Source organism: Dipteris shenzhenensis, chromosome 26 (genome assembly GCF_047967505.1).
Source record: "Dipteris shenzhenensis isolate YYH24624 ecotype China chromosome 26, Dip_SZ_1.0, whole genome shotgun sequence".
In the NCBI taxonomy this organism is placed as follows: domain Eukaryota; kingdom Viridiplantae; phylum Streptophyta; class Polypodiopsida; order Gleicheniales; family Dipteridaceae; genus Dipteris; species Dipteris shenzhenensis.
In genome coordinates, this window is record NC_141621.1 from 30,284,152 (window position 1) to 30,299,442 (window position 15,291).

Sequence of the window (15,291 nt, forward strand, 5' to 3'; positions counted from 1 at the left end):
GCTTTAATAAAAGAGTTTCCTCGTGGTCATGAATATCTTTATAGAAACATTGATTTAGAAATACATATGTATGAGAGAGAGAGGTTGGGAATACTAGGGGTAGTAAAGGAGCGATCAAATTTGCCGGGCCAACAAATCGTGCCCTCTTGTTTATTTTTCTTTATTAACATTGCCGTGTTAGGGGCAAAGCTCTAGCTACTAGAAAGTTTCTTTTTTAAGACCCTTTGAAACTGGATCAACTAGAGTTCTATTCAGCCACTTGGGGCAGTGCTGCACGCGTGTGCCCCTCGTCTAATTATGAATTTAAATTGACCTAGTATGGAAGCCAAAAAGCAATTGTGAGCACGTGGAGGGACAAACGTGAAGTCCCGTGAATGAAATGGCTGAATCTGCAACGAGAAGGAATTATATAAATCACGTCCGCTCCACTTCATTTCTCATCTTTGCGGTGGGGGCGATGACGCAGTTTGTGAGAATTTACCAAGACGCGTCAATTGCTGGTTGAAAACTATTCCCAACCCCCCTCTTCGCGTCCTTCACGGGGACGTAGAGGATTTCTGGAAGGTCTGCCCTAGGCTCGGACCTTAGAATTCAAAAGGTCAAAGAGGATTGCGCGTGAATGTGTTAAGTCGTTGGGCATATCTCAAGGTGGCCGAACAAAGGGGGAAGAACTGTCCCTCCAGTCAGAGGAGGTCGCGAAGGGAAGAAAAGGGCGGGCTGCAGGGGATAAGGTAATTGACTTTCTTGTGGCTTGCTGGTGCTGCGAGGAAGCCTGGGGATCGAAGTCTCATCCTGCGGAGTCTATCTGAACATTATCTTCAGGTAATCGGTTCTTAATGTTACTCTGTGGGTTCTGTTTGGCATATAATATTGTTGGCATTTTTTTCTGTTTTATCTTATGTGGAAGCTCTTTTACCTATTGATTAGATACTAGCACGTTCTCTTCTGCAAGTCAGAGTCCTGAAATCTCCCTCTTCCACCTCCCGACCGGCCCAAGGCACCTTGCCAACCTGAGACTCACTGTTTTTGCCACAGGAAATTTAAGGCCAAGGAGGGCAAAGATAACTGTTATTTGGCTTGAGGACCGAGTTCAACTTAAGTGATGCCCTGAGTCTATTTCACATTGAGCCCAATTACGACAATTTACACTATTTCAGGCCATATATTGCCAGCCACAATTCGTTGCTCTATCATGGGTATTGGGACGTTATCAAGGTCAGACAGCAGAATGGACCTTCTCATGCTCCATTCCCCCTTACATAGTCCAATCTGCCCTTAATACGACATCCTTAATGTATATTGTAAGCCATTTAGAGGCCATAGAATTACCATTTAACTAGAGATCCAAAATTTCATATGTTTCTTTCTCATAGAGCTGCACGACATGTAGCCTCTAGAATCCATTCCAGGCCTCATTCAGCCATCTAGAGGCCATAAACTTACCCTCAATCAGAGATCCAAAACCCATTATGTTTGTTTCTCTTAGAGCTGCACATGTAGCCGCTAGAATGCATTCCACACCTCATTCAGCCCAGAATGCAATCCGTGGAAACTAAAATATGAAGGATTATGCGTGCACATGCTAAGATTAGCTTGAAAGCATTTGCTTGCACTTTGAGGTTGAGAGCCACAGATTGACTCAAGGCATGCACCAGTCAATGTAACATTGAAGCATCAACATAGCATCATAAAGACCAAAACCAAGTGTCACTTTGAGATTGCTTCTTTCTCTTAGAGCTACACATGTAGCCTCTAGAATCAATTCCAGGCCTCATTCAGGCCAGAATGCTCCAGCTGCAATGTGTGGGGACATAAATATGAGGGATTTTGCGTGTACTGCTAAGATTGAGCTTGAAAGCATTTGTTTGAACGTAGAGGTTAGAGCGACAAATGGACTCAAGGCATGCGCAGGTTGATGTAACATTGTCTGGAAGGGGGAAAAAGAGGATATGATACTGAAAGGTTAAGTGGGGAGATCAAGGTAATCTGCAGCCAGCTATCCTTTCTAAAGAAGCACCACATTTGCTTGCATCTCCATTATGTCCAGAAATTAAATATCTAGTGGTATAGCATCCATCATTGACATTCTATCCTTGCAAATCGATGGTTTCCTGTTGAAATGCTCAGATTGAGTTGTGGGCATTTGAAAGTTGTCGTCTTCTGCTAGGTGATTTCTTCTGGCTGCTGCTGCTCTTCTTCTTCTTTAAAAACTCGGGTCAGATTGACCCTTGATCAGATTACTTGTTTTAACTGACGTGTCACCTTGACCTTGGATAAAAGTAGCCCCACCCCTTGACCCTGAACCAGGGAGTGGGTTTCTGGCTTGCATCGTCTAGGAGCAGATGCAGGCACTACATTAATGGATCCCCTTCGTTTGACTTTGACGACCTCGTGATTGCTGAGGTCTGCTGGAGCTACAGATTGGTGAGGAGGATGGGGAAAAGTGAATTGTGCGAGGAGTGGGGGAAGGCTGAGCAGGTGGGACAGCCAAGCGGCTGAGAGCACGATTCGTGAGGTGGGAAGAGTCGGCTCAGGTGAGGCTGAGGGGGTGGTAAGGTGCCCAAATATTGGATAAGGTGTGAGTGGCTGTGAGGGGGAAGCGTTGTAATGGAGTGTGGTGAGTCGTGGTTGAAAGGACGCGGTGCGAATTGTGAAGGGATGGGAAAATGTGTTGAGGCTGCCTGGTGGATATGGTGAGTGGGAACATGGGGGTGTGTGAGAATTGTGAGGGAATGAAGGTGTGAGAAGGGAGATATGGGAATAAACATGCGCAAGGAAGGAGGGAGAATAAGTAGACATGGGAAGGAGAAGAGGATAGAGGAGGAATATAGGAGTGGGGGGAGGAGCAAGAGAAAGGATAGAGTAGAGGGGGGGGGGGGAGGAGAAAGAGAAGGATGCGCAGGGAGAATGAGAAGCTATGGACAGAGAAAGAGGGAGCAATGGAGGAGGAGAAGAATGAGAGGAGGAACTTGGAAAATATAGGGAAGGGAGAGAGCAGAATGTAGAAAGAAACAGGGACAAGCAAGGAGCAGATGAAGGAGCTGGGAGCAGGCCAAGATAGTGGCTCTGATATCACTGAAGTGAAGGTCGGGAGGCGAGATTAGTAGTTTGAGGAGGCCCACCTGACTGACTGCTGACGAGTCAGGCTCTCTGCCTTTGCCTATAAATAGGCTTTCCAGTGGGCGCCATTCTGCTGGTTCAGCCCATCTTCCCACTACTAGGGCTTATGGCTGGGTGCATACCAGCCCCAGTGCCTGCCATATACCAGGTCCTATTGCCAAGCCTGTGTGCTGGCTTGGGTAGGTCACGTGGCTTCCCTAAAAGAAACATAAGAAGGATGTGTGCATGCTACCCATGTTGCAGCCCCTCTTTCTCCCTCTTCACGTTCCAGTCTTGTGCTGACATGCCAACCTTTCACATGTGCTAACGTGGCAACATAGGTGGGGCATCAACCCTAGTCCAAGACCCACTTTCAACGACACACTATGGTCTAATGCCGACACTATCAAAGAGAAGCTCCATCAAGTCCACATTCTTCTCTGTCAAACAGAACAGTACCCACCGGGATGTGTTGCCAGTGTTTGCACCTGCGAAGCTTGACTCTGCTGATATTTCTGAGTATCAGCGTGGCCCAAGTTGAGTTTGGCTCTTTCAATGCTTGTAAAGCAGAAGATTTTCCCACATCTACATTCCCCAGACCTCCTAATTCTTTTGGCATCGTGCAGAAAATCCAATTTACCTTGGCAACCTTATGGTGGTCTGCACCCCACAGGAAAGATCTGAAAAGTCTATTGATTTGAACCAACTCTTTCCTGTAGTAGCCCAACAGGAGATAAAGTAGATAACCAAAGGATAGATGTAGTGGTTTAATACAAATTTCCTTCTGGCTAGCATCGGTTGGAGACCTTGCCATCTGTTTATCTTGTCTTTGAGTCGATCAATCACCCAATCCCATCTGTCCTTCATTGAGCATCCAAAGCCCATGGGGATGCCCAAGAGTCTGAAGACTTCTCCTTTTTTTATTTCTTTGCAGCCTTTACTGACCAAGAAGTGAGGTGGCGGGCTCCTCGTACCGAAAATGCCAGTTTTTTCATGGTTGATTCTAGACCCTGAGGCTAGACAGAAAACATTGAGGCATTCCAAAGTGTTTCTAACAGAGTGCTCATCATTACTAGGTGTTAGATTGGTGTCATTTGTAAATTTTTAACAAATGATTTGTCTACCCTCTTCTACTTGGATCCCTTTGATGTTACCCGTGACCAGCCCATCATTTACCAACCATGCCAAAGCATCTGCCGCTATAGCAAAGAGGAGCGGAGCTAGAGGGCAACCTTGTCTGATAGATCTCTTTAGAGAGAAGGAAGGAGAGACTTTACCATTGATCTCTATTTTCCCTCTGTCGTGACACAATAGGAGATCTACAACGAGGTAAAGACAGGACTCCCAAGTCCTTTAGTGATGACAGAATAAATTCCCATTCCATCCTATCGTAGGCTTTGTCAAAGTCCACTTTTAGGAAACAGATGTCCTGCTGAGTTTCTTTTGCAAGTTCGAGTCCTTCCCAAAGAGTCAGGATGGCTTCCAGAATATGTTTGCCCTATATGAATCCCTTTTGTTCCTCTCTGATCCACGCTTGCATCTTTGACTGAAGTCTAATGGCTTGTGCTTTAAAAAATTTGTAACTGCAATTAAGCATTGCCAGTGGTCTCTAGTTCTTGAGTTCATCCTTTGGACCCCATTTAGGTATTAATTTTATCATTCCTATGTTGATCCTTGGGTCCAAGAAACCATTTTCTTTAGATTCTTTCCAGAGCATTAGTAGAAAGGGCCCCACAGTATCCCAAAAAGTTTGATAAAACTCTACTGGTAATCCATCCTCACCTGGCGTCTTACCTTTTCCCATTTGGTCAACTGCCCCTTTTAGCTCTTCTAGGGAGAGGTCCCTGTCCAAAAAATTACTATCAAATTTGGAGACTTTTTTTTCCTTGACCTGTCTGCGTAGCTCTTGAGCTCTAACCTTCTCTATTGTGAGGATCTCTGTCTCTCCTAGTAAATTTTGGAAATGGTCATAAACTACTTCTATGTTTTCTTCATGATCTTGAACCAGTCTGCCTTCTACCTGTAATGCAGCTAAGGACTCTTTGGCATGTTTCTTTGTGAGGCTTTTGAACGTATCCTCGTTGAGATCTCCGCTTCTACTTTTAAATTATCCCTGGCTTTTCTAAACAATGTTTGACCCTGCTCAGAGAAGTCTCCCTCCAAAGAGTTGATCTGGTCTTTCAATTTTTGTCGTCTTGCCGCTTGCTTTTTATGCCCTGTGCTTTATTGCCTTCAAAAAGATCTTTGTTCTATTTGTAGCCCTAATCCAGTTTTCTGTTATTTCTGTTGTGTCCCCAAAAGCATTGTTCCAAAATTTTTTACTACCTTCTCCTTAACGTAAGGAAGCTGAAAAAAGAAGGGGTTGGCCTTGAACCAAGATCTAGTTATCTTCCATTCACCTTTATCCATCTCAACCCATATGGGTTTATGGTCTGAGAGTAGAAGCATGGCTAAAGCACTGCTTTTGAAGTAGAGTGTCTCATCCACAACCTTTCTAGAGCAGAAAGTTCTATCGAGGCGAGCTTTCCTGTGTAACACTCGCTTTCCTGTGTAACACTCGCTTTCCTGTGTAACACTCCTATTTGGTTATTTGTCCATGTGAAGGAAGTGTGTTCTGTGATATCAACAAGAGCTACTCGATCTTTAAGTCGGTTCCAAGGTACAAGTTCACACCCTCTGACAACATTGCCTAAACCACTCTATCTGTCTCTCCTACTTTCTACCATGTTAAAATCACCTAGTAGAACGGCATTATCCGGTAGAAGAGCTCTATCCCACAGTAAAGTTTTGTCTCTCGAGGTTAGGAGCGTAGATGGAAAACAGTTGACAGGAGAGATTTGGATGTGTGAAGGCAACACCTACTTCGTAGCCCCTGAAAGTTGTGTTAATGTTACTAACAGCTTGGGCTAAATGATTTACAATACCCAAAGCTGCGCCCCCTCTTCCTTCCTCATGGTTTGTTATGATCCACATTCTCTTGTCGTCTATCTGATTTAGCTGCCACCTTAACTTTGCACTCCTATTTTTGACTTCTTGAAGGGTTGAGAAGTCAGGCTTAAGACTATTAGTTCTCAGCCTTCTTTTTACTACCAGAGGCCTATGATCGTTTGAGAGCCCCTGAACATTTATGCTAAGAAAAGAAAAATTTTCTTATGTTTTGTTCATCATCATTGGGTAGAGTTTTTATTTCTCGATTTCTTGATATTCATTGGGCTGGCTTGAGGTGATAAGACAAATCCCTTTGACATCCTCCTTTTTTCTCTCTCAGCCAAGATCTTCTTTGAGGAGCTTTTTGAGTTCTGGAGTAGGTGTCTTTTTCTTGCTATATTGTTCGTCTCCCTTTAACCACTGTGAATTCTTGCTCATCCTGTGCGTGCTTTGCCTGCTCTAGTTGAGTTTCAAAGTTTTGTGTGTTGGCCACAAACTCCTCATCTCCTAAGCTTTTATTCGTGTTTTCCTCACCGGCCAAAGCTTCTTCTTCCACTATCTGTTTTCTTGAATCTCTCTGTCCTTCTGCTATCTTTTCTTCTTTCTCTTTTTGTTGATGGGTTTCTGCTAGGACCTCCGTTTCTACCTTATCCGATTATTGAGATACCTGATGTGACTCTATTGGTGTCTCCTTTCTGTGATTAGCTCTAGAAGGGCAGTCCTTAATGAAGTGTCCACCTAATCTACATAGAAAACAGGAATTGGGAATATTCTTGTAGAAAACTTTTTGGATTATCCCCATCTAAAACGCGAATAGTGTTTGGAGGCTCTACAATCAAATCCATAAGTACACAACCCTGAGGGTTACCCCTGGGACTAATAAACCTCTCAGTTTCTAGTCCTAGAAACTGTCCTAGAGGGAGACAAAGGGATTCAAGCTGAGGGAAAAGTGATAAAGGGAAATCAGGGAATTCCACCGCTTTTGAGGGCGGTGGTGAGTTTGGACTAAAGTAAGGCTCCCACAGTTGGACTCAGAGCGATTGACTTCGTATCGTCCAAGTGCCTTTCTGTACTACCTCAGTCGCCATTTGTGGCTTTTCGAATAAAAAAACAATGTACCCATTCCTCAAGAATCAGATACGTGTCACGTTTAGACCTTCACGTGTTCAAAAATTTCTTACTCATCCTTCTAGGAACATAGCGGGGGGGTGGGGGCCATGAATATATCCCACTAATGTGCATGAACATAGCCACTTGGTCGCGTTGTTGAGGATACCATTGTGCACTTTTAGAATCGGGAGCTTACCTTTGAGAGTGCTTCCATCTGCTCTAGAGTCTTTCCCAACTGGTCGCCTGCCTCAGCTGCGGTGTTGCTAGGTTCGCTGAAGATACGTCTGGCTTTCGCATGAGCTGCTCTTAAGCTGATTGTTTCGAGGCTTGGGGAGCTTTGAACATGCTTCTTCCACCTCCTTGAAGCGCGCCAACATAGGTGCCTCGTGGCATGTCCTGCATTGGTCTCCCTGTCGGCGTCTTGTTGCATTGTGTTTTGTTGAGTTGGTGCATTGGGCTGACGAGTTTGCTTTGGCGCTGTGAAAGAGACGGCCTTGGTGTTTTCTATTCTGCTTGAATCTTGGCGGAATGAGAGGGAAAGCTGTCAGGTGAGATCCTAAACTCTTTTAGTAATCTTCTCAGTGCCTCAGAGCCTTCAACTCTTTGCATGTCCCCTTCCTCCAAGTGGGGGGTGAAGCCAGGTACGGGGAGTTCGACGTCCAGCGCATCATTCTTGCTTCGTACTATATCCATCATGACAAAATCTAACTTGCTGTTATCTTCATGATAGTGACTCAGAGCCTATAGGTCTTGAGTGCTATTGTGGGTGTCCTTAGCTGAAGGTGATAAAACCCTATCTCCAATGCCACCGCCACCACCACCGCCATCGCTAGAGGAGGCCATCTTTCTCCCAACCTAAAATGCTACTACTTTGTTTCTATTTTGAAGTTTCTTAATTTGTTTTTGAATTAATTCACTAGTTTATTTTTATTTTATTTTATTTACTTATTTAAATTTAATTGCTTGAATTTAAGTAGGTACAAATTTTTATTCATTTTTATGATTTACATTTATTTGCAACTAGTTTCTTATAGATATATGTTGTCTCCATAAAGAGATGTGTTCTTATGTACATATGAGTTTTCATATAGATATATGTTTTTATATAGATGTATGTTGTCTCTACAGACTATTAAATATGTAATCATGAATATACTCTTTTGTACATGACTACATAATAGTATCTTCATACATAAAGATAATCTTCTACGTAAAGAGTATATGAATCTTTAGAGCATACATAAGTGTTAAAGAAACTCTTATACATAAAGACTATACATAATAGTATACTCTTATGTATGCTTTTGAGAGTACATCTATGAGTGTGTGCATGTTAGGGGATAACCCAGCACCAAGTGGAACACACTTTTGTAATCAGCATAAGTAATAATAGTAGTGAGGAAAACAACCATATGGGTAGTAATAACTTTTTAGACTCTTACAAAACATAGTCATGGTAATATGATAAGTGTAACAGCTCTCTCTCTCTTCACTAGTTGAATATTATGAGGAGAAGAGCAAGTTGTATTGTTGGTTATTGGAAGAAGAAAGCTTTTTGCTCCTATCTTTCTCTGTTATGTCACCTTTTGCCTTGAACAATACATTTCTAAGTTAAGACACAGTGCGACTTGTGTTCGATTACCTTTTACTTTCTACATTGTCCCGTTGCCTTGCATAGCCGATACATCTTTCTGTTCTGGTCAATTTAGCCCATAACCCATTTGGTGATCCTGCCTCCGAACGACCTCGAATTACTTTGGTTGTGACAGACCAATCAACTAGCAGTTCAGAACGTGTTCCGACTCTAGTCCGACAAGCAACTACATTGCAGAAATGTTGAGCAAAAACAACGCGTCAAGTTCTTCTAACATACAACAGCACCATCGACCGTGCTCAGATGGAGAAGGCGCAGAAATACGACATCTTTATCTAGATAAGGGTGGCGGAAGGTGATTGGGAGATATAGATGTGGTAACTCCGCCAATGATAGGTCATATCGACTCACCTACAGTCAAAGCTATGGTCATGATCCGATCAAAGGGCAAAGTTCCAGAGGATCCTGAACAGAAATATAACCCCCCAAGCAATTCAAAGCGTCCCATTGATTGGGTACAACATGAGAAAGTGTGACAACAAGAACTTGAACACATCCAAGAGATTAATGCAACCAAAGAAGCCATGCATGGAAAACAAAGGATGACAGATACCTTACCCCTTTAACTCCCAACAATAAGGACATTCCAAGACAAACAAGCCAACAGGCCAGAATGCCAATGTCCAGTCTCACAGGGCGATAATAATAATAACAAATGGGAACCCTATCCGACCAGGACACTAGAAGCGACAAAGCAGGCAACGAACATACCCTCTCAAACCAAGGTTCACCTTAAAGGTACTACGGTTAAACATAACTCCCACAATAACAAAGGTTCGTCTGATGAATTGTTTCAAGCCTTGCTAGAATCCCAACTTAGCATGATGCTAGATCAACTTCTTAGCTTGGTACCAGTAGCATGATGCTAGATCAACTTCTCAACTTGGTACCAGCATTCAGAGATGATTTAATATCTAGGTTGTAGGAAAAAACATTACCTCTCACAATTGATAAGCAGCATGCTAGCTCACTTGAGCAAAAAGATCCAGAGACACATATTTCCATGGTAGAAGAGGTGGATTACAAAGTACCCACTATCCACATGGAGTAAAGAGACAAAAAATCCCCAACGTCCTTTTGGATGGGGGATCAAGTTTCAATATCTTATTTAAATCTTTATACAAAATATTTTATTGTCATGAAATCGTCCCAGTGCCATTTCACGTTAAAATGGCAGATCAACGAAGGATCCAACCTTTGGGAATCGTGAGAAATCAAGAAATCACAGTTCATAGACTAACTTTTCTAGTGAGTTTTGTCATCCTCAGAATGGAAGGAGAAGACGGTGCCTACCCATTAGGGGAGAAATGGGGTCTCAAAAGGGCCTCCAATTAGTGTTTCCTAATTTCAAGGGATTAGAGAGGGATTTGAGGTGTACCAATGAGAGTGCTCCTTTGTGTGGGGCAATGGTATGTTGAGGTGGAGGGATGGCAGGCATGTAGAGATCCCCTATTGGCGATTTCTCTTACATTGGGGACCACCCAAACCATCCTCCCTCCCCCTTAACCTATGCTTGACCACTCTCCCATGTGCACCCACCCTGATCATCCCCAAATCTCATTTATATCTTTGTGGGCCCTTGTGGGTGAATTTCTCTTCTCCTTAGGTGTGTTGCAGGTCTGCCCCCTCTTTCTCTGCTCCTCTGCTCTGGTCCAATTGCCCTCTCCCTCGATTGTGGGACCTTTTGGACGAATTTCTTTTGTCCTCTAGCCTATTGCAGGTCCGATCCCTTTCTTTGCTCCTTTGCTCTGGTCCAACTGCCCTCTCCCTCCATTGTGGGACCTTTTGGACGAATTTCTTTTGTCCTCTAGCCTACTGCAGGTCTGCCCCTTTTCTCTGCTCCTGTGCTCTACTCCAACTTCCCTCTCCCTCCATTGTGGGACCTTTTGGATGAATTTCTTTTGTCCTCTAGCCTACTGCAGGTCTGCCCCCCCTCTCTCTCTTCTCCTTTTCTCTGGTCCAGCTGCTCTCTCCCTCCATTTCTTAAAATTTGGGTTGTAGCATCTCCTATAGCTGGTCTTCTCTCTCCTGCTCTTCTCACTGTTTCTGTGCCTCCTCTTGCTCTATCCCCTCATGCTCTACCTCTGCCTTCTCTTTCCTCTCTTGATCTGCCCTCTCTTGCTTTATGGCCTCTTGCTTAGCTGCCATATCCTACAAGTTCTCTTTCCCTTCTCCGGGCGCTTCTCCTTCTGGTACAGGTGGTCTTTTCCCTCCTACAGGTACTTTTCCTTCTGCTATAGCAACTCTTTGTCCTCCTACAGGAGCTTTTCCCCTCTTTCTTTTCCTTCTCATATAGGATACAAGTGCTCTTTTCTCTCCTACAGCTTGGTCTGGAATACAGTGACGCAAGGTGGTAATGCTGTGAGCTCTAGTGTGTTCTGGAGGCATGGTCAGGAAGAAAGTGACACAAGCTGGCAATATTGTGAGCTCTAGTGTGTTGTAGAGGCATGGTCAGGAACAAAGTGACCAAAGTGGCCAAAGATGGCAATATTGTGAGCTCTAGTGTGTTCTAGAGGCATGGTCAGGAAGAAAGTGATAGAAGTTGACAATATTGTGACCTTTAGTGTGTTCTAGAACATGAAAAATGCATTGGATGACTTGAACTTACAGTTTGACTAACTAGATAGTCACGGAAGGTTTTGCCAAGGGTCCACATAAGCTTCCCAAGAGGAAGGATGTATTTCTTAGACTATGTACCTTCCTTGCCTCTCTTCTTTACAAGATCCTATTTTAACATAGGAGTGGGAAGTAGTGGAATCTTTTATATAACTGACAATGGACTGTCTGTAAGTTATGTGCAGAAATATCTTTTAGTCATGGAAAACAAAAGGTCTAGTCCTTCAACTTTATTTGAAATGGTGGAATAGCAAGCAAGAATCTAGAGAAATGCATGAAAATGTCCATTTTATCCCTCGTGCAACATCAAACAATGTGTTTGACTAGTACAAGCTGTCCATAAATTGTAGGTTGGGCATTTTGGAATTTGCATAGGTTTTCTTCATGACTTGGAGGACATTAAAAGCATTGATGAATTTTATTTTGATGGTTTTATTGTGTGGTTTCGTCTGTAAAGTTTTCAACTAACATGTATAAAGTTTTCATGTCTAAAGTTTATACTTTATACCTATTTGCCTTGCTTGCAGACAATGCCATGATGGTAAGCATCCTATGTATTGATTTATATTTTATGGTCTTTTAATGTAATGTGCTTTGTTAGGTCTGCTAATGTAATGGTTGTTGAATTGATGAAGGAGGCATTTGAGATCACTCATTGGTGCACTATATTAGTGGAGCAGGAGGATACGTTGTGGTCTTTCACATCCAATTTTTAGAATGGCCTACTTAACTACTGAAGTGCATCAAAGTATTGACAGCTTGATCAATGTGATCCACATCACATGGCTTCCCTTATTGCATTGTATCCCATTGGCAATGGTGTAAAAAACTGTGTCTAGCTACTTTGAGAGGAGAGTCTTAATGGTATAAGTATTACAAAAGCCTCTTTTCTCTATGTATTAGGTAGCAAAGAGGAGGTATAGGCTATGAAGAGTCTTTGTATTTGAATGGAGAGATTATAATACAAAAATGTACATTTTATCACATTCTCTTCCTCGCAAGATACCATGTCATAAGCAATAATTTTGATTCAGTTATGGTTGAAATTTTGAATGTGTTGTTAATTCAATATAAGGTAATGTCGCTTTGAATTGTAGAGTATTGAATACATCACCTTCAAGTTTGTTGTGTAGAGAGATGAACCTTTTAGATGCAAACTAGTCCCTTTTCCTTCATTTGTATCCAAAGTAATTACAAATTTATGACCCCCTCAACTTGTGACTGATTTTTGAAGGTCTTCTATATTGAATTTAAACATTCGGGGATATTTTTTCAGTCAAATATCATAGAGCTACTCACGCTCTCGATTTTGAACTAAAAAAATTTGCAATCGGAGTTATAGCGCAGAAGTTATAGCTATTTTACTATTCTCTTCATATTCCATGCAATTAAGTTCTATTACTTGTATATATACTTTTGTAAAATTAATTTACGAAAATATTATGAATATTCCAAGTCAAAATAATACTCTCGACCAAGTTTGGTAATTTTGGTGATCATTTTTGGCAAATGTAGAAATTTGACCACAGGGCAGAAGGCAAAGTTGGTTAGGACATCATGGGGTGTCCAAAAATGCACAAACCCGCCACGGCACGAATTTGGCCATTTGGAGACTGTTGCGGGTTTGTGCATTTTTGGACACCCCATGATGTCCTGACCAATTTTGCCTTCTGCATCGTGGTCAAATTCCTTCTTTATTTGTAAAAAATGGACATCAAAATGGCCGAAGTTGTCAAACTCCTTCATCTACCCCTTCAAAATCTATATTTCTTCATAGGAAATTATGAAGTGTATCAATCATTTACAAGGTGATATAATAGCCAACCTAAAAATTAAAATAAAAGATACGTGGACATAGCCAACCTCCATGACTAAGAAAACATAGAAATTGAAAATTTTAGATTCCTCTTCAAAATATATATTTTCTCATCTAATGCATCAAATTATTTCAAGGTGATTTAGTGATATGAAATCAAATATTTCATTGACATAGCCAACCTAAAAGGTGGCTCCAAAGGAAAGATAAACAAAGAAAATGAAAATTTACAAGGTGATGTAGTGGAAGATCAAAGTGTTGAGAGTTATGGTGCCATGAGCACATGTAGAGCAAAGGTATGAGTAAAGGGCAAGCTGCCACATGGCATGGAGGACATATCCCACATGTGAGCAAGCATATGGATGTAAGTACCCTCACCTATAAAAGGGAGGTTCATTTGAAGTAATATCAATCAAGCACTTTGCACTAACTCAAGATTCTCTTTATGAGTCCAAGCTAATCTATCTTGGAACCTAATTGACTTGAGGTACATGTCATGAGCACTCTCTTCATCATGTTTGCACTTAGGTTGCATCCTCCTTAGATTAGTGTTGTATTAGGATGTTATCTTAGTGACTAGGAGAGCTTGATCCCCCGATTTGACATGGTATTAGAGCTTACGTCTAGTCTCCTAGATTAGGTGTAGGCTTGCCTTAGGAGCACATGTTTTCTCCTAGGTTAGTTTATAGGATTTAGATTGAAAGAATTCCGTCCATGAGAGTTAAACATTTTCGTTCATATATTCTTTCCTTTGTGAGAGATAGATAGGAAAAGAAAAGACATTCTAGTTTGAGGGAAAGCTTGTCACCTTTCATCTCCGTCTCTAAAGAGCTATGACAAGCAAAAAAAGTGCTATCTACAAGCTTTATAAGCTCCCAATCTTGAACCATGATCTACAACGAGCAAGGCGCACCTATCTACAAGAAAGTAAGCAAAGCAAGCGTCAAGCATACAAGAGGCATCACCACAGCAATAGCTTCAACAATGCCTGCAAAAGAAGCCGGCCAGCGGACTCTATAGCTACAATTGCAGCTCTAACGACTAAAGCAACAAGCAACTCCAGCGATCCATGCCAAAGCCTCTCCTGGTAGCCTCCAACACAGCCCAAGCTTCCTCAGTAGCAGCAGGAAGCAAACGAGTGTAGCTCCTACTCCTCCACGCTGAGACCAAGGAAGCTCCAGTCACTCAAACGGCCAACGCGCAACGTGCTTCAAGCTTCTACAGAGGCTTCAACGTGCACACGCTTCAGCAAACGCTACGATTGTAGCAAAGCCTCCTTCAGCGAGACTAGCGCCTCCCAAAGCCTTCTACAAGGCCCTTCTCTGCTAGCCCACAGCTCCAAACGGCTCATAGTCTTTTGCAATGCTATTGCCAGCTAGCCCACCGACAGAGAGACAAACGACAACTAGGGCCCTGCAACCGCGACTCAAAGGCTCTCCAAGGCTTCAGATCTCACAAAGCGCCCGGCTCTACGTCTCTTTCTTCTCCAACTGCTTCCCAATAGCAGCGAGCACAATGGCTAGAGTTGAGGCAGCATCGAGAAGGCTCTCTGCATCGGACTGCTCCAAAGCCTTCACAGCCCGCTTGCGGATGAGAATTCGTCCAGTTGAGCATTGCAACGCACATGCAACAAGAGTGTTGTATAAACGAGGCATTAATCAAGTGATCAGAAGATGCGTATCTACCCATGAACAAGAAGTTGTCGTAACAAAGGCTCATGAGGGGGCAGCAGGGGGTCACTTCTCAGGAGAGATTACAGGAAGAAAAATTATGCAAGTTGGCCTATGGTGGCCAACAATATTCAAAGATGCACATCAATACACCAAGGAATGCTACCATGCCAAAGGGATGGAAGACCCATGGATGTTGATAGGATGCCACACCAACCAATCCTGCCACTCAAACCCTGTCAAAAATCGAGACTCAACTTTATTGGTCCAATCAAACCTCCAGCAAAGTACACAAAAAACTAGTATATATTGCATGAAGTGGGTCGAAGCTATTGCTCTCAAAGATAACAAGGCGAGTAGTGTGGAAAAATTTCTATATTAAAACATTATTACAAGAT

General features: G+C 42.6%; 1 non-coding gene across 1 annotated transcript; it reads left to right on the forward strand.

The window, feature by feature from the left end:
* The first annotated feature begins 439 nt into the window (after nucleotides 1-439).
* On the forward strand, nucleotides 440-577 carry LOC147884936 (U4 spliceosomal RNA). The gene has a single exon (XR_015543601.1). It is a non-coding gene; the product is annotated as a U4 spliceosomal RNA (small nuclear RNA).
* The last annotated feature ends 14,714 nt before the right edge of the window (nucleotides 578-15,291 follow it).